Source organism: Helianthus annuus, chromosome 7 (assembly GCF_002127325.2).
Source record: "Helianthus annuus cultivar XRQ/B chromosome 7, HanXRQr2.0-SUNRISE, whole genome shotgun sequence".
NCBI classification, from domain to species: Eukaryota; Viridiplantae; Streptophyta; class Magnoliopsida; order Asterales; family Asteraceae; genus Helianthus; species Helianthus annuus.
The window spans coordinates 58,213,704-58,235,160 of NC_035439.2; positions in this window are offsets into that span (position 1 = coordinate 58,213,704).

Here is a 21,457-nt window from a genome sequence, read left to right on the forward strand (position 1 = left end):
TCAGAATTTCTGTTAAATGCTGAGCCATTAACAGAATTTTTCTTTTTCTTTTGGAGATGGTGTTGAACAAGCTTCAGTATTTCAACACACATACAAGAATCATCAGAAATTTCTGATGTTCCTTCTTGTGATGGAATGATGGGATAATTTTGAAAAGATGAGTGAACTGCTTCTGGAGTTCTTACAAACTCCTGATTACATTCACTTCTTTTTTGTTCAAAATTTGGCTTATCAAAGGAGTATTCAGAACATATTGATTTGCAAGTTTCAGAATCAGATTCTGATAAAAATTTATTAGAAATCTATTGAGTTGCTTTTACAAAGACAGTGGGTTTGTTATTATTTGTTCTTACATAACCCAAACCCTCTCCTTTGTTCTTTGGAGTGGACTCTATGAAATTTATGAATTCTTTTGCTTCCTGAAAACCTCTTAGATTAATTTCTTTATCATTGATTTTCTTGTAAAGTTCTCTTCTTTCATTTTCATAGAACTCAATCTTAACTCTTTGATCTAAACTTTGTTCTATAAGTAAGTGATTTTCAAGAATAATTTTATTCAAGGTCCTCTACAACTCATCAGATTTTTTACCATCTGATTGATGTTTAACTTGCAAGTTTAAAAAATCTGACATGAGCTCATTTAGCTTGTGTTCAAGATCAAGATTGTCTAAACTTACCTGTTGTCCTGAAGTCTCTGGTATGTCATCAGAAAGTGCCATGAGACAGAAGTTGGCCATTTCTTCTTCTTCTTCATCAGAAGAATCATCAGATAGCCATGTATCTGTCCCAGCAATTAAGCTAACTTGCTGTTGTTGCTTCTTCGCTTCCTCAAGCTTCTTTTCATAGTAAGCAACATCTTTCAGATTCTTGGTCTTACACTCAGATGCATAATGACCTTTTTGCTTGCACTTGTAACACACCACCTCAGCCTTTCCTTTATCCTTAGATCTAACTTCTTCTTTAGATCTATCATCCATCCTCCTTCTATCACTCCTCTGGTACCTCTGGCCACCTCCTCTCAACCTCTGCTCAAATGTTTTGGTGAGCAGTGCTATTGCATCAGCAAAAGCTGAAAAATCTGATGATGAATCAGAAGTTTCAAAACTCTGGCTGTTTGATGGTTGTGGATCATTGGAAGTTGTTTGTCTTTGTGAGTTTGAGATAAGAGCTAAAGATCCCCCTCTTTGAATGGTTTCTTCAAATATTTCTTTCTCTCTAGGGATCAAGATGCTATATAAGTCATGAAGACTCATGTTTCCTAGTTCTAAGGTTGAGGACAAAGTCATTGTGAGACTTCTCCATTCTCTAGGCAAAGCATCAAGAAATTTTATGTTTCTTTCATCATTTGATTTAGTTATTCCAAATTTCTTTAGCTCGTTTAAAAGTTTTGTGAACCTTTGATATGTGTCATTTAACTTTTTATTAGGTAAACTTTTAAACCTTTCATAAGATGAGACGTTGTTTGTTCTCTTGTTTCTTTTCATCCTTTCTCCTCCTTCACAAAGATTTTCCAACTGATCCCATATTTCCTTGGCTGATGCACAAGCATCAACTTGTGAAAATATGTCATTGGGGATGGCCATTATTAAGAGTGATTTTGCTCTTTCATCCCCTGCTACCAGTTCCTTGTCTTCCTCACTCCAAAGTATTTCACTTTTGGGAGCTCGGGAGGCAGGGATAGCAAGTAGTTGGTCAGTTGCTGGAATTGCTGATATTTCAGTCATTGGTATATGTGGACCCCTCTCAATGGATCGAAACAGAGCTCGGTCATGACCATTAAGGAAATTGACCATCCTGATTTTCCATTGGGGGTATTCCTCTCTGACCAGAGTCGGAGGTTTGGACATAGAACCAATATTGAAAGTATTATTCCAGGTTTGAAAGCTGGCCATATTTAGAAAAAAGAAGAAGAGCGATTGATCGTTTGAAGATAATTTATTCAATCTGCTCTGATACCAATTGTTGTACCCAGTATGGCCTTAACAACTTCTTTTTGCGTAATATGGCAAGTGATTTCAGTATATGTGAAAAAGATGTGCGGAAATGGAAATCAGACTTTCAAGAAACAAGACCTACAAAATTATCAAGTTTATATCACTTTGAAACAAATTAGTTTAACAAGGTGATTGTAAGATTATTATCTAATACAAATGAATCTTGATTTTTGTGGTGAGAAGAGCAGTGGAGTTTGGGTGTTTGTATGTGAATGCTAAGCTTCAAACTCAAGTATCTTCTGCCTCTCGAGCCTTCTATTTATAGATGGCTGTGGGCATGAATAAACAATTGTTTATTCATGCAATAAGTCCTGCGTAAAGTAGCAATTTGACATATTCATTGAATCCATCGTTCAAGTTGCATTTGTAATCATGATAACCAACAATGTCATGCTTCGGTCATGGGTGGCAGGATAGAGTTGTGATTTTTAGACAAGTGGGTCTTTTATCAGAATTTCTGATAAACCACTTCATCAGAAATTCTGGTGAACAAATCATCAGAAAGTCTGATGATCAGAATCGTCAGAAACAGATGATATTTCATCAGAAATATCATCAGATCCATCATAAATGACCTTTTCTGATAATCCAAATCAACTCTTGATCAACTTGTGATTCTTTGAAGTAGATACTTTGCATTTCAGTTGTCCTTTCTGATTTTCTTCTTCTTGCTGTGATCTTCAGGACTGTTATCTTCTTCAGAGATCTAGTTGATTGAGATTTTCTTCAATACTTACAAATAAAGTTTCCTAACAGATGGTATGATAGATGAAAGGGAAGGTGCATTCAAAGTAGTGTACTAAAACACATTATATCATGTGTGACAACCGTCACTTTCCCGTACATTCCGTACACTCAATGAACAGTAATTTGTGCTTAAATGAACGTACATGATCTAGTTTACAAGACATATAAGTTCTGAATTCCATACAAGTGAATTCATGCACGTTTTATACTACAAAATATTGCTTTATGCATAAACGAGAGCGTTGCGTCATAAATTAGTAAACTCACCGGTAAGACACACTGTATCAACAAAACTGCAGAAAGCAGTCAGACATTAGAATTAGCGCCTAGGTGTAGGTCCAACGACAAGAATCCACTAAAACCCAAGAGTACAAACAAGGGTTTGTGTATAAACTTTACGGAAGCTAAAATACGCACTAAAAAGCACCCGAAACGCACTTTAAGTGCGGAATTTTATTAAATTCAGCACAAATTAGCTTTTAAATACATAAATATCATGCAAAAATTATGATTGATCATCCAGAATACTTCCCTAAGTGTCGGGGATTGAAAGTGTTACAAAAGGACACTTGAAAGACACAAAACGGTGCAATCTAGCACTTAAACGAATCGGTATCTAACCGAACAACCGGACGTTACCCGGAACACCCAAATATTGCTAGAAGCAATGTTTTAATTTTTCTAAGCTAGTTAGGGTCCCCGAACACCCTAACACCCACTAAATTATCTAATAACTAATACTTGTAACCTTACACTTCGATTGGAATGATGAACTAACTATATGGTTAATACTTACATTTAGAACCCCTCCCCATATCCTAAACAAATCAGCCCACATGCCTAATTCAAGATTTTATTGGATTGTTTATGTGATTGTCTCTTATACTTGGGAAGACATAAGACCTAATGGGTAAGAACTTGTTGGACATGAGCCTTTATAAACCACTAGGCTATATCATAAATCACCAACACACTCAAACACTCCTCTCTCTCCCTCCCCATGCTCTCGGCTCAAGCATAGCATCACCACCACCATTATTTCAATTCCATCCAATCCATTCCAAGGTGTTTTGGAGGTGTAAGAAGGTCACTAACGAAGCTCGGTGCAAGCGGATCTTGAAGGACCTTCCTCGTTTACTATTAACCACCACTTTTCTCTTCTTGAACTTCCCTAGCCTTGAGCTAGTAGTAAGTGCTTCTAAACATCCCCTTGATCTTGTTTAAAGTGGTTAATAAGTGATTTGATGGCTAAAAATCAAGAACACACAAGATCATAACTTAAAGACTTGAAAATAAGATGAATATGTCGGATAAAGAGTAGATGTGTGTGTAAATCATGTAGATCTTGTGTTGTTATGATTCTTGTTGATTTCATGATGATTTTGTTGGTTAATATTGATGTTTGATGTTGTTGTGATCACTAAACATGTTAACGGAATCAATCGAACACACTTCATAATGTTAAAAGACTGCAAAAGCTTGCTGATATGCATTTCCAGCCGCCTTTAACTGGCTGTAACCAGACCGTAACTCAACGAAAAATGTATTTTCTGAAGCCTAGATTTATGTATTATGAAATACGGTTCTAATGGCACTGGAATTATAATTTTTGGATTTCGTTTACTATTTTTAAAGTGTCATTCTGTAACAGCAGCTAGAGCTGCATTTTTCTGCTGAAAATATACATTTTGTTTTCTGTCATAACTTGAGTTCTGTGTAGAGTTAGATCATGAAACTGGTATTGTAGATGGATACTGATGTCGTAGTAATTGTCCCACTGGAATTTCGTCAATCCGACTTACAATGAATTTTTAGTGAATTATTCGGTGGGCTGCAGTCAGAAAATAATGAATCTGATTGCAGTCCGGAAAAATGATTTTTAATCAAATATTGGTAATGAATCGGATACCGAGATTTTTACACAATAATATTTGGATCGTTTGAGATATTCTATAAAAATTTGGAAATTTTTGGAATAAGTTAACTATTTTATTAAATGCTCGAAAACAGTCCAGTTTTGGATATTTAAGTTGAAATGACATAAGTGGTAATTTGCGTGTCTAAATGTCGAGTATGTTATCTGAGGAAAAATATATATATATATATTTGTTGATTACTAAACTTTGTGCTAAATGTATGTGGTATGTATAATACGTGCTAATATATTAGGACTTGCAGATACACATACAACATATTTAGACAAAATACATAATTCGGGTGCAAAGTGCAAAATACAAAATACTTATATTTATTTTCGAGAAAATAATATAAGTAAGACACTTAGTTAAAAATATAACTTATTTTTAACACAAGAATACGTACATAAAAGATAGTGACTTGTACTTGTGCGACACAAGTCTAGTGACTAACGTTAATAAAACACGTTTAGGTCACGACGCTTGCAAAGCAAATCCGGTGAAGTTTACGACGCAAGGAACGCAAAGCTGTGAGTTCATGCTCCCCTTTTTCTCTAACTGTTTTTGGTTTTATAACTCTCGGGGGTGAAATACATGTTACAAATATTACAAGTTTTACAAGTGGTAAAAATACAAGAAGCACTCTTGGTGAGAACGAGTACCGAGTGCAATACGAATTGAGAATACAAAATACGAGAAGCACACTTGGTGAGAACGAGGACCGAGTATGATGTGCTTTAAGAAATGCCTAGAAAATACTAGATCATGTGAGCATAGACTTAATACAAAAAATGCCATAAAGTCTTGGTGAAAATTAGTACCAAGCCATTAAAAACATTCAGTAATTAGGGACGAGGGTTAGATCTAACAGGTACGGCCGAACCCCACTCATGGTCAAAACTAGTACTTAGTAGTGCTTCAGAGTCCCAGTCGAGGGTAATCGACACAGTCGAGGTTAATCGACACAATCGAGGTTAATCGACACAGTCGAGGGAAATCGACACAGTCGAGGTTAATCGACACAGTCGAGGGTAATCGACACAGTAAAGGAGCCAACACTAATGCTCCATATGTTCTCACATGCCTTAAAGGAGCCAACACTAATGCTCCATATGTTCTCACATGCCTTAAAGGAGCCAACACTAATGCTCCATAAGTCCTCACATGCCTTAAAGGAGCCAACACTAATGCTCCATATGTCCTCACATGCCTTAATGTCCTTGTACAAACATTCAATTAGTACGTGGTGTACACAAGAAAACTTGATTTATACAAGAATACTTTATTTAAACAAGATACATACCATGTTTTCATACAAGGTATGCAAAACGCATGAACTCGCTCAACTTTATGTTGATGTTTTCCAAAATTACATGTATTTCAGGTGACAGGATGGATCTTGGGCGCAAGTGTCGTAACTAGAAGTAGACTACAAGTTTAGATGTCTTCCACTTTTGTTGAATTGTAACCTAGATGAAGGTTCTGTTTTAAAACTTAAATAACAAGTGTTTGTAATACTCAAAATTTTCCGAAAGGATGAACATCGTTTTAAATCATGTAGTTGTTTATTATGATTGAATGTAATGATAACAAGCTAGTCACACATCATACGCTTCCGCAAAAGACAGGGTGTGACATCATGTTCATACATATAGATGCACATGTGCATTTCTAATATTGATAATGTAAAAAAGTAATGTATTACGGATGTGCATTGTCTAATATTGGTAATGTGTTACATAATTTGTTAAAGAAATGATACATATGCACATGTGAATCGATAATTGTTACTCAATTTTTTTTAGTTTTTTCTGACGAAATATAGCGATTTTTTAAAAAAAAAAATATATATATTAAAAAAAATTTTGTGTGTTTTTTAGATTTTTTAGGTATTTTTGGTTGTGTTCACATTGGTTCTCGTGGTTCTCATAATAAAGGGTGGTTCCTAACGGATCCTTCTCCTATATATATATATATATATATATATATATAACATTGTTTGATTTAATTAATTATCATATAGAACATTGTTTGGTTTATCTAATTTATATATGTATGTACTAGGTTGGAACCCCGTGTAATACACGGGTTGAATAAATGTACTTTTATATACCAAATAATAAAAAATATATATATCATTAAAAACCTTGTTTATTACACGGGTTAAACAAATGTAATTTTATATACCAAATAATAAAATAAGAGTTAATTACATAGTTAGTCCCTGTGGTTTGCACAAAATAACATACTTAGGTACTAATAGTTTAAAATCACATTCTAGGGTATTAACTTTTCATTTTGTAACGTTTGGGGGTATTAACCTCTAGGGTATTAACATAGTTAGTCCCTGTGGTTTGCACAAAATAACATACTTAGGTACTAATAGAATGTGATTTTAAACCTACAAATAACGTTAATACCTCCAAACGTTACAAAGTGAAAAGTTAATACCCTAAAATGTGATTTTAAACTATTAGTACCTAAGTATGCTACTTTGTGCAAACTATAGAGACTAACTATGTAATTAACTCAATAAAATAATATATCTTTAAAAACCTCATTTATTGCAATAAGGGTTTGTTCAAAAAAACATTTAATTGATTAAATGGTTACTAATTTTATGGGTTTTTATTTTAATAATTTCAAATCAAAATTAAATTCATAAATTATAAATTAGATTTAAAACACATTATAGACTTTAGATTTACAATCAAGATTAAATTCTAATATAATATTTAAATCTTTTTAATTTGAAATTTAAAATTTTAAAATTTATCTATAAATTATTAATCCCCTCATTGAATGACATGTATTCCAAATCAGGTTTCTTTTATTATAGTAGATAGAAGATAGATATGCTTTTATGAAAAAAACCAACATTAATAAAAGAAATTTTAATTAATTATATAAAAAATCAAGAAAATTATAATAAAAACAACAAAAACCCCAGAGGCCGGGTCTCGAACGCATGACTTCCAGGTAGATATGAACATGCCCAACCACTTAACTACTGCTATTTCTTGGTCGGAAGTACAAGAAAGCTTTCTTTATCTTTATGGATAACCAATTCATTTTCAACTGTTTTAAGTTTTAAACATAACAATAGTTTACCATAGGTTTGATTAAGATTAAGATGAGAAAAATAAAGGAACCAGTTCGAAAAACATGGGGCCGGGTCAACCCCGAGACCTCCCGTGATTTTAACGGAACAACAATAACAACGAACCACTGTTCTGTATCGCTTTCTTGCCAAAGTAAGGGATACCTGCAAGTGTCATCTTCTTCAAACAATATTAATCCAAGCGGGACCCAAACCCCATAAATTCCTATCTTCATTCTTTACAGATAATTAATCCACTCACAAGTATAGGGCTTTTGTTCTATAAAGAAAATTGAATAGAATGATGCATAAAAGGGCTTATGAGTTGACGTAGAAGAGTCCATCGAGTAGATGAATTCTGACGACGACGCAGACACAAAAAGACGATGCAAAACAAGTTTTAGGGTAATTGTTTAGATGTCAAGGCTCGCAAAGTCGATCCAAGTCTTGTATTTAAGGATTTCAACTTCAAACAACACTTGATTCGATTTTAATTTGGTTTTCTAATATTAACATATTTGATACGATTTTATGAAGATTCGGTTAGGATTTTCGAATGTAATAGGTTGACATATAGGCCGGATTCTAGTTGCACAAAAAGGAAACAATTTCCAGTTTTGATGTCGAGATCAGAATCGGATCTTGATTTGGTTATGGAGCAAAAGAACAAGATTGGCGACATGTTTGAATGTTTCAAAAGGGTTATAGGGTGTTGGTATAAGGCTAGAGGGTATGGTGATGGTCCTTCAAGGTAGGATGATCCGCCACGTAGGCGACACGTCATAGTCATCCCAAGGATGGTCCATCCCTCAAAACTAGAGGGTATGGAGGATGGTCCTAGTCATAGTCCTCCCCACCACTTTTTTTTTTTTTTTTTTAATCTTCTACCTTTTTTTGACATTTAACAAATAAACTAACAATTAGCAATGACGTTGGAGTTCGGGTTGTGAAAACGGGTCTCGTAGAAATTACAGACCACTTAAACATAAGATTGGGCTTGTGAGCCTTGGGCCCAAGCCCACTAGAAACCCTGGGCCCACTAGAAACCCTACCTATTTAAATGACACAAACCCTAAAATCCTTTCATTTGGTCAGCCGCTACCTTCATTTTCCTTCTCATTTGTTGTCTGCAACAAAAGACTAAACATACACACACTATGTTCCCTCATCTCCTTCATGTCTTTGGAAGCCTTTATCTTCTTCTTCATTTCCACCATTTGTCAAATGTTAGTATAATTTTTTTTTTAAATTTTTAATCTTCTATTTTTTTAATCTGTTTAATCATCGTTCCTCACAAAAATTTGTCCTTTAGTGGACCGTCTCAAACGTCAAGATGCCGACGTTGAAGACGGGGACGGAGGGGGAGGCATGGTGTGCTGGGCAGCGCCGGTCCTCGACGCTCCGGGGAAGGTCCCCATACCCAGTAGCCTAAAAGATAGATCGCTGGGTAGATACCGATGTGTGCGAATGTATATGCTATTTCTGACCAACTGTTAAAAGATAAAATTACCTAAAAACGGCACACAAACGGCCAGTGTACCAGACGTGTGTAGTATAAAAAGCAAGATCGAGTATCGAACCTAAGGACTAGATGTGGCAAACTCTAAAACTCAATCTAAACCGAATTACTAGCCAAAATTAATTTGGACTTTTAATTATTTTAATTAACTAACTAATAACCTGAAATTGTACTAACGAGAACTAAGAAGAAGATGAAGACAAATAGCAGATAAGAGTGTGATCAGTGATGATGTACAAACCACGGGAAATTGGCCTGTAATAATCCCACCTAGACCTTATTAGCCATTAATAATCCCACCTCAGAATATTCCCCCCATCAGTCCCACCTTTCACCTATTTTTCCTACAATGGTCCCCCGTTAAAAAAACTTAACGGAGTTAAGCTTTTTTCCAAATTACAAACAGATTTTTTAGGGCTTTTGATTAGAACGACGATACGAGTCCATTGATGTAAAACTTGTCTCGAAACAATGCTCCAAACGATGAAAACGACGCTTTAATTCGGGTGTTTAAATTTCCAATTAACCAAAATCAAGTCACTTGGAGCACCGTTTCGAGGCAAGTTTTATATCAATGGACTCGTATCGTCGTTCTGATCAAAAGCTCTAAAAAATCTGTTTGTAATTTGGAAAAAAAACTTCACTCCGTTAAGTTTTTTTAAACGGGGGACCATTGTAGGAAAAATACGTGAAAGGGGGGACTGATGGGGGGAATATTCTAAGGTGGGATTATTAATGACCAATAAGGTCTAAGTGGGATTATTAGAGGCCAATTCCCCTACAAACCACCTAGACAAGAATCCCTAACCGCATGCAAGACTTCTACGGTTGATAATTACCAAGTTTTTCTGATTTTAGACCGACTACCCTCTCATCAGAGAAGATAAATCCTATAGTAATTAGACAAGATGAATATGACCCACACACAAAAGCCTAAAAACCGATCTATGACGTGCAATCAAAAAGTGGATGAAGTGCTACTAAAATTTGAAACGATTGTATCCGTTTTTAGTTAAATATGATACGATTGCATCCGTTTGACTATATAAAATGTCAAGGATAACTTACATATGTGATGTTTTTCAAAACACACATGTTTTCCTTATGATTGTATCTGTTTTTAGCTAGTTAATTAATCGCTTTTATTTGTTTTAGCTTGTATTTAGTTAGTTATGTTTTTTACAGGGGTTCATGCGTAGAAGGTACAGAAATTGAGGCTAAATCATGGAAGAATCGCGCACGTGGAAATATGGGTTAAAAAGAAAAACAAAAATCTGAATTTGGCAGTTTCCGCGCCACACGAAGAGTTGAAGAGGGTTCTTTGCGTCACGCCAAGAGCCCGACCTAGAAAAACTAAAGGGCCAACTATTTTGTTTCTGGTTCCACCCGAAGGACATTAATTAACCCTTCGCAATGCGAAGGCCTTTAAAATCCGATAAACCCTAAAAATTGATTATGTAAACATTGCCCAATCTCTTAGAGAAAACTGACTTCTAGCCGTAAAAACTGAGTGCTCTCGGGATTTTCGAGTGGAGAAGTTGCTTTTGATCAAGAATTGAAGCTAGGGATCGCGAATCGGGTCGGTTACAAGTATTCGGTTTAAGTTTCTTGGACTTCTTTGTTTTTCCATATTTAAAGGCATCATGTTTATAAATTATACAATTTATTTACTGTTTTTGAACATCATTATTGGCTCGATTTCATAGCTACCTAGGTTTTGATGAATAATTGTTGTTTGATATTTTCTCAGTTTTACGGATTGTGTTGATCGATTAATGCTAAAGTAAAGAACCTTTTTACAATTGATATGATGTGTTTGATTATTTGGATCTGATTCATCATCAGTTTTTGTTCCTTATGTTTTCTATTCAATGTCTTTCAAGTATCGTTGCATATTTAGGTCGCTTACTGTGAGTTTATGATTATTTTATGTTTTTTCTAGACATAGTAATCCATATGAACATTGACTGGTGGTTTGTTAGAACTTTGTATTCTGCCTATTTAGATAGCTGAGAAGTGATAGATACCAGTTAGTCTTCGTTATTAGGTGTTTAGGTGTAAAGTTTCTGAGAGGAAATTTCCCTAAATTTCCTAATATCATTGCTAGTCTGTGTCTTATCAGTTGTTCTTAGGCTACCCCGTGCATCATCAAATGTATTGAGATAATAAGACTGAGAGGTAATCTGTCGTTCGGGTACATTAGTGTTGTTGGATAGACTGAGATGTAACCTGACCAACCAGTGAGTTTCACGCACCCCTAGGGTTTTCTTTTAGCTCATACCCGGAGAATGATCAGGGACCCATTAGGTTGTCTAAGGGTGTCGTATTATAAGATCTTAGTTTCATCATGGTTTCCATAACTAAGAGAATCCAAGAGTCACAATTAGGATTCCTGACCTATGTAGTGCCTTTTCCATTCTTGAGTTCATCTGAGTTGTTAGTTTGATAGTTGTTAGTGTTAGTTTAACTTCTTTTAATTTCGACTTGATTAAACCAATTCCAAACCTTCTTTAAAAAACACCCAAATCAATCAAATATTTTAAACCTTGTGGGTTCAATATCTGGATTTTTGTTAGGTTTTACTATATTCGGTAGGTACATTTGCCTGTCATTGTGGCCTAGTTTAGGGTTTCCAGAGTTTAACTAGAGTGTCTAAGTTAGTTTGTTGTTAGTTTTTAGTTGTCACACCCCCAAAATCCACACGCGGAGTACCACCGCTTGGAGGCGTGACATGACCAGGATCAAGCCATCAATCATATCAAACATAGCATTTAATAATAATAAAAGTAGTTAAGGTAGTTCATCATGACATGATTGATGTTTCAAAACCAAACATTGTTTGAGTAGCGGAAGCATAATAATGTAAACTCGAAATAGTCATAAGTTCGAATATCGTTCATGATCCATATCCCACAACGACCCGCTCCTCCCTGTGCAAGCTCCATAATGTACCTAAGGTCCTGCAAGGCATGCAGCAAATAATCAACAAACTAGTTGAGCGAGTTCACAGAAAGTAAGTTCGTAACAGTAATGCGTAAGTTCATCTAGTGGGGACTTCCCATACATGTATATACTATTGGTGAGGGATTCTCACAATTATCCTGAACAATGGGGGATTCCCATTATGGTACTTACTAGACTAGTGCAACCATGTGTTCTTCTTAAACCGAGAACAGGAATACGTACTGGGTCACGCAGGATTTACGTGACGTGCCCTTCCCCGAGGACAGTGGTACGTGTGGGGGCTACGCAGGATTTACGCAGCGTGTCCTTCCGACCCGGAAGATAGTAGAAGGTATTGGGTTACGCAGGATTTACGTAACGTGTCCTCCCGACCCGGGAGACAATTGGCAGTTACTGGGTTACGCAGGATTTACGTAACGTGTCCTGACTATCCTGAGGACGATGGTCTATAGTCTAGTGATTGCGTAAGTACGAGTAATCATTCCTTATCAACATTTCCAACCCAATTCCCAACCCGGGAATCCCATGCCTTGGCTGTGTGAACTCACCTTGGTTTGCTCGGCAGATACACAAAGAGTACAGGTAAGCTAGTAATTGGTCAACCACGTCCTATCATGGTTATAATACAAGTCAGGTCTTGACTTAGATAATACACGTTTGTTTCACATAGTCTAGCACGTTGCTAATCACGTAAAAATCATGGCAACATTTGGCAGTTAAGCAATACATACAACTTGTACGGTTTAAACGAGTAAGCCCAATACTAACCGGCCCAACCTGTTGTGCGAAATCCCATAAAGCCCGGTCCAAATAATTATAGCAGTCCAATTAGCAGATATGTAAACAAGTCCAATTACTTGGCCCAATCAATTGGGCCCGTGACAAATGTGAGTCCAAAACAGTGTGTGCGAAGTGGCGGGTTTCGAGTCGCAACTAACGGTCTCGAGTCGCAACAGTGGTTTCGGCTTGACATGGTCCGGTTACGAGTCGCAACGGGACTCGCAACCTCGGTCTCGGCTTGTCATGGTCTGGTTACGAGTCGCAACGGGACTCGCAACCTCGGTCTCGGCTGATGCTGTTGTGGTCTCGAGTCGAGACTGTGGGTTCCCGACTCACAATCTGGGTCGCAACCAAGTGTGTAACTGATTTCCATAATTCATGCAATGATTTATCCGTGATTCTAGCAAACATCTAAGGCAGTTTCGGAAATCAGATCAAACAACAGTTTCAAACCATTCAAAGTATATTCATATCATCATCATCAAGAACAGCAATCATCAATTAATCAAGCATAGAATCGGATCATCATTCAAACCAAATCGACTCCTTTATCTAACATGCAACCTAATTCTTTAATCACAGCCGGTTATCAAGCAATATCCGAACCAATTTAACATGTTACCAACACCAATTCAATTCAATAATCATGCAGCCGGTTAACAAGAGTATTATCACTAATATCACTATCATGAACCCTAGTGTAAACGTATTCAATCTTCATTACCAAACATAACATCGTAAACATATACTAACCGGTTGAGATGGAACGAAACCGAAGAGAGGATGAGGGGATCGCCGGCTTCGAGAAGAGGGTTGTCTTCGATTCCGATTCCGGTCGCAAGAGAGAGAGAGACGAGAGAGAAGTAGGGTTGTGTGTGTGAGTGTTTTGGTAACAATGAGAGAACAAAAGCCTCCTAACTTGGTTTAGTGTTTGCGAGTGGGAAGTGGGCCGAGCCCAACTCGGCTATCTAATGAGATCCGGTTTCAAGGAGTGGCCCGAATGGCTTGTGTGACCGGTTATAGTGTGCGGTTTGGGTTCGTGAACACATAATCATTCATATAATCACAAGCACGTGTTAACATAACATTCACATAACATTCACATACGTTACATCAAAGTACAAAGGTCGGTTTGGAAATACGAGTTGTCACATTATCCCCAACTAATTAGAAATTTCGTCCCGAAATTTGGTATGCACTCACTGAGGAAGCTAGGTAAGTTCAATCGTTCACTGGTTTTCCTGGGGTGTCACATCCTCCCCCCGTTGATCTAGAATTTCGTCCCGAAATTCCGAAGTAGTAGCTTCAGCCTCAGTAGTGGTTGTATTGGTTTCGAATAACTGGGGGTACTTTTCTGTCATCCTGTCTTCGCGTTCCCAGGTGTACTCTGGGCCACGTTTGGAGTTCCAACGTACTCGAACAAGAGGGATTCTCTTGTTTTTGAGGACCTTCACATCCCGGTCCGTGATTTCGACTGGTTCCTCGACGAACTGCAACCGCTCGTCGATAGTGAGTTCTTTGAAAAGAATGATAAGGGTCTCATCTGATAGGCACTTCTTCAGATTCGACACGTGAAAGACATTGTGAACTGCCCCGAGTTCAGCTGGTAGGTTCAACTTGTAGGCTACCTTGCCGATTTTCTCAATGATCTCGAATGGTCCGACATATCGCGGATTTAGTTTGCCCCGTTTGCCAAAACGAACCACACCCTTCCAGGGTGAAACTTTTAATAAAACCCGGTCCCCGACCTGAAATTCCAACGGCTATCTACGCTTATCCGCGTAGGCTTTCTGACGGTCGCGTGCTGCCGCCATGCGTTGTCGTATCTGTGCTATCTTTTCCGTGGCGTCCACAACAATCTCTGGACCCGTAATCTGACTATCCCCCACCTCTGCCCAACAGAGAGGTGACCGGCATTTACGCCCGTACAATGCCTCGAATGGAGCGGCTTGAATGCTGGTGTGATAACTGTTATTGTACGAAAACTCCTCCAAAGGGAGGTGCTTTTCCCAGCCGTTGCCGAAATCGATAACGCATGCTCTAAGCATGTCTTCAAGTGTTTGAATCGTTCGCTCAGACTGCCCATCCGTCTGAGGATGATATGCTGTGCTCATGTCTAACCGTGAGCCGAAAGATTTGTGCATCGCTTGCCATAGCTCTGACGTGAATCGTGCATCGCGATCCGAAATGATGGATGTGGGCACCCCGTGCCTCGAGACAACTTCTTTAAGATAGACGTCTGCGAGAGTGGAGAACTTATCCGTTTCCTTTATAGGTAGGAAGTGTGCAGACTTGGTGAGTCGATCCACGATCACCCATATCGTATCGTTCCCACGTTGGGATCTAGGTAGGCCTGTAACGAAATCCATGGAAATTTCTTCCCATTTCCATTGAGGTATCTTAGGCTGCTGAAGTAGGCCAGCTGGTTTCTGATATTCAACCTTGACTCTCGCACAGGTCAAGCATTTTCCAACGTACATAGCGATGTGGGCCTTCATGCTAGGCCACCAATAAGTAGTGCTGATGTCGTGGTACATTTTATCCGACCCTGGATGTACCGAGTAGCGAGACTTGTGTGCTTCGTCCATCACAAGTTCGCGTAGACCGCCATAAAGTGGAACCAAAAAAAAAAAAAAAAAAAAAAAAAACGCCCCGTTACATAGTAGGCGCCGTCTGCCTTCTGTTCCATTTGCTGTCGTGAGCCGCGTAAGGCTTCAGCCTTGACGTTTTCGGGCTTCAATGCTTCTACCTGAGCATTTCGTATCTGTGTAGGGAGGCTAGACTGAATTGTAAGCTGTAGCGCTCGCACGCGCCGAGGTAAAGTGTCTTTTCGACTGAGGGCATCAGCCACAACGTTGGCTTTGCCTGGATGGTACTTGATAGCGCATTCGTAATCGTTTAGTAACTCAACCCATCGCCGTTGGCGCATGTTCAAATCCTTCTGCTTAAGGATATGCTCGAGACTCCTGTGATCGGTGTAAATCGTGCACCTGGTACCGTACAGGTAGTGTCGCCATATCTTAAGCGCGAAAACAACAGCTCCCAGCTCTAAATCGTGCGTCGTGTAGTTCCGTTCGTGAATCTTGAGTTGACGAGAGGCGTAAGCAATAACCTTGTCGCGCTGCATTAACACACATCCAAGTCCCCGAATGGATGCATCACAATAAACCACGAAGTCATCTGTGCCCTCTGGCAAAGAGAGGATAGGTGCACTGCAAAGTCTATCCTTTAAGTACTGAAAAGCAGTCTCCTGGGGCTCTCCCCAGCGATAGGTGACACCCTTCTGTGTCAGTAGCGTAAGCGGCTGAGCAATCTTTGAAAAGTCTTTGATGAACCGTCGATAATAACCTGCCAAACCCAAGAATTGGCGTATTTCTGTCGGTGTACGCGGTGCAGGCCAGTTTCTGATCGAATCTACCTTGGATGGATCGACATGGATCCCATCCCTGTTCACCACATGGCCTAAGAAGTGGACTTTACGAAGCCAGAAGTCGCATTTAGAAAGTTTAGCGTACAGCTGTTCCTTCCGAAGGAGTTCCAAAATAAGGCGTAGATGCTGCTCGTGCTCCTCCTGACTCTTGGAGTAGATCAGGATGTCGTCGATGAAGACGATGACAAACTTGTCAAGATAGGGTTTGCACACCCTGTTCATAAGGTCCATAAATACAGCAGATTCGTTAATCCAAATGGCATGACGAGAAACTCGTAGTGACCGTAACGAGTTCTGAAGGCTGTCTTGGAGACGTCCTCATCCTGGACTCTCAGCTGATGATACCCAGACCTCAAGTCTATCTTGGAATAGTAGCACGACCCTTGCAACTGGTCGAATAAGTCGTCGATGCGTGGAAGAGGATAACGGTTCTTCACCGTTACCTTGTTGAGTTCACGGTAGTCGATACACATCCTGAACGTACCATCTTTCTTTTTCACGAAAAGTACTGGAGCTCCCCATGGCGAAGAGCTTGGACGAATGAAGCCCTTTTCCAAGAGCTCTTGCAGCTGTTTTGACAATTCTTCCAATTCTGATGGAGCTAGGCGATATGGTGCGCGAGCTATGGGTGCCGCTCCTGGAGCGAGCTCGATTTGAAATTCGACCTGACGATGAGGCGGTAAGCCAGGTAAGTCTTCAGGAAATACCTGAGGAAAGTCACGTACGACTGGTATATCCTCCAGTCTCTTTTCTTTCGCCGATGCATCTGAAACAAGAGCCAAAATGGCTGTGTGACCCTTACGTAAGCATTTCTGAGCCTTCAAGAAAGAGATGATGCCAACCACAGCACCACTCTTGTCGCCTTGAACTTCAAGAGGTTCTTGACCAGAACGAGGAATACGAATTATCTTCTCGCTGCATAAGATTTCTGCCTGGTGTTGGGATAACCAATCCATCCCAATCACGACGTCGAAGCTACCCAATACTATGGGAATGAGGTCGATAGAGAAAGCTTGGCCAGCTAGGATAAGATTACAACCCTGAACTACGTGCGTGGCTTCTAGACTTTTACCGTTAGCTAACTCTACTACATGTTTGGTGGGTAAAAGTGTTGGTGCACGTTTTAGCAGTTGACACATTTTCACAGACATATAGCTTGTATCCGCACCCGAATCAAATAAAATAGTAACATAAATATTGTCGAGGAGAAACTTACCCATAACAACGTTGGGATCGTTCACTGCATCACCTCGACCTAGCACAAAAGCGCGTCCCCTGGCCTCGTTGCCATTATTGTTGTTGTTTCCCCCGTTGTTGTTGCCATTGCCCTGATTGTTGTTATTGCGATTCTGGTTCAACTGAGGGCAGTCGCGTTTGAAATGACCTTCAGCCGCACACTGGAAACATCCCCGGTTTCCACGCTGTGGCTGCTGTTGCTGATTCTGGTTCTGGTTCTGCGGAGCTGGTAGTTGAGGTTGCTGGTTTTGATTTGCAGGACGTGGGCTCCTACAGTCTTTGGCCTCGGCCCCGTCTTGAGACACCTTTGGCAACGACCCTTGCTGCATGGGCCGCTATGGTGCCTGTTGCAATTGTGACACTTGGGGTGAAAACCCTGATATCTTCCCCGTCTATGACCACCAGAGGATTGCTGACTGGGACTCTGGTAATGGTCAGTCTTCTGTTGCTGAGCTTGAGACTGAACGGATGCTGAACCTTTACTAGAATCTCCATCCCACTTTCTTTTGCTGTCACTAGTAGTAGCGGGAGTAGCTGAAGGAGTGACTGTAGTAGTAGCGCTGACACGCTTAGGTAGCTTATTCTGATCCACTGCCTGGTCGGTGATGCGATGAGCGAGGCGCTGAATTTCCTGGATGTTATCGAGATTAGCCGAGGTAACATGGCTCTGGATCTCTGGCGCCAATCCCTTGAGATACATCTCAATGCGCTTGTATGGAGGGTCTACCATAGTTGGGCACAGTACGGCCAGCTCATTCGACCGTTTAGTATACGCTTCGATCTCTGACCCAACCATTTTCAGATTATACAGCTCGTCTTCCAACTTGTGAATATCTTCACGCGTACAATACTCCCTCTTGATAAGTTCCTTAAAATCGTTCCAGGGTGTGGCGTTAGCAGCTGCCAACCCCAGAATTTGCACCTGCGCGTTCCACCAGGTTAGCGCGATTCCTTCCAAGGTGCCAGTTGCATACTTGACCTTGCGAGCCTCAGGGCACTCGCACATTTCGAATACTGACTCTAGCTTCTCGAACCAGTGGAGGAGTCCCACTGCCCCCTCTGTGCCGCTGAAGGTACTTGGGCGACAGTCCATGAAGTTCTTAAATGTGCAGACAGGCTGCTGCGCGTGTTGACCTATTGTGTACGAATAGGACGAAGTTAAATACGAGAGTTAATGTAGGATCTAAAGATCCTAGTGTGTGCCTATACTGCAGGATATACTACCTGCTTGAGCAGCTGCAACTGCTGCAGCAACTTGAGCTTGAACAAGAGCCTCTAGCTGGGCTTGAGTCATGTTAATTCTCCCAGACATGATCTTCATAGTAAAAGTAACGTAAATGAGAGTGGTTCGCGAGTAGGGCGATGACAGAAAAGTGTAAGCACGTAGGGATTCTCATGAAATAAAGTCATGTGTATCTAAGAGTAATACGAGCAATGTTCTAAGCAGTTCTAACAAATAGGCAATAAACATAAACCTTATTACCTAGGATGTCGAGTCTTGCACATGGAGCGAAGCGTCGTTGTGGATCGTTTGAGAGCACTGTTCTGGTTATAGTCTGGTTTTAATAAAAACGTTTTCCCATATTAAAACCAAGTTCTCTATAACCAATGGCTCTGATACCAATCTGTCACACCCCCAAAATCCACACGCGGAGTACCACCGCTTGGAGGCGTGACATGACCAGGATCAAGCCATCAATCATATCAAACATAGCATTTAATAATAATAAAAGTAGTTAAGGTAGTTCATCATGACATGATTGATGTTTCAAAACCAAACATTGTTTGAGTAGCGGAAGCATAATAATGTAAACTCGAAATAGTCATAAGTTCGAATATCGTTCATGATCCATATCCCACAACGACCCGCTCCTCCCTGTGCAAGCTCCATAATGTACCTAAGGTCCTGCAAGGCATGCAGCAAATAATCAACAAACTAGTTGAGCGAGTTCACAAAAAGTAAGTTCGTAACAGTAATGCGTAAGTTCATCTAGTGGGAACTTCCCATACATGTATATACTATTGGTGAGGGATTCTCACAATTATCCTGAACAATGGGGGATTCCCATTATGGTACTTACTAGACTAGTGCAACCATGTGTTCTTCTTAAACCGAGAACAGGAATACGTACTGGGTCACGCAGGATTTACGTGACGTGCCCTTCCCCGAGGACAGTGGTACGTGTGGGGGCTACGCAGGATTTACGCAGCGTGTCCTTCCGACCCGGAAGACAGTAGAAGGTATTGGGTTACGCAGGATTTACGTAACGTGTCCTCCCGACCCGGGAGACAATTGGCAGTTACTAGGTTACGCAGGATTTACGTAACGTGTCCTGACTATCCTGAGGACGATGGTCTATAGTCTAGTGATTGCGTAAGTACGAGTAATCATTCCTTATCAACATTTCCAACCCAATTCCCAACCCGGGAATCCCATGCCTTGGTTGTGTGAACTCACCTTGGTTTGCTCGGCAAATACACAAAGAGTACAGGTAAGCTAGTAATTGGTCAACCACGTCCTATCATGGTTATAATACAAGTCAGGTCTTGACTTAGATAATACACGTTTGTTTCACATAGTCTAGCACGTTGCTAATCACGTAAAAATCATGGCAACATTTGGCAGTTAAGCAATACATACAACTTGTACGGTTTAAACGAGTAAGCCCAATACTAACCGGCCCAACCTGTTGTGCGAAATCCCATAAAGCCTGGTCCAAATAATTATAGCAGTCCAATTAGCAGATATGTAAACAAGTCCAATTACTTGGCCCAATCAATTGGGCCCGTGACAAATGTGAGTCCAAAACAGTGTGTGCGAAGTGGCGGGTTTCGAGTCGCAATTAACGGTCTCGAGTCGCAACAGTGGTTTCGGCTTGACATGGTCCGGTTACGAGTCGCAACGGGACTCGCAACCTCGGTCTCGGCTTGTCATGGTCTGGTTACGAGTCGCAACGGGACTCACAACCTCGGTCTCGGCTGATGCTGTTGTGGTCTCGAGTCGAGACTGTGGGTTCCCGACTCGCAATCTGGGTCGCAACCAAGTGTGTAACTGATTTCCATAATTCATGCAATGATTTATCCGTGATTCTAGCAAACATCTAAGGCAGTTTCGGAAATCAGATCAAACAACAGTTTCAAACCATTCAAAGTATATTCATATCATCATCATCAAGAACAGCAATCATCAATTAATCAAGCATAGAATCAGATCATCATTCAAACCAAATCGACTCCTTTATCTAACATGCAACCTAATTCTTTAATCACAGCCGGTTATCAAGCAATATCCGAACCAATTTAACATGTTACCAACACCAATTCAATTCAATAATCATGCAGCCGGTTAACAAGAGTATTATCACTAATATCACTATCATGAACCCTAGTGTAAACGTATTCAATCTTCATTACCAAACATAACATCGTAAACATATACTAACCGGTTGAGATGGAACGAAACCGAAGAGAGGATGAGGGGATCGCCGGCTTCGAGAAGAGGGTTGTCTTCGATTCCGATTCCGGTCGCAAGAGAGAGAGAGACGAGAGAGAAGTAGGGTTGTGTGTGTGAGTGTTTTGGTAACAATGAGAGAACAAAAGCCTCCTAACTTGGTTTAGTGTTTGCGAGTGGGAAGTGGGCCGAGCCCAACTCGGCTATCTAATGAGATCCGGTTTCAAGGAGTGGCCCGAATGGCTTGTGTGACCGGTTATAGTGTGCGGTTTGGGTTCGTGAACACATAATCATTCATATAATCACAAGCACGTGTTAAC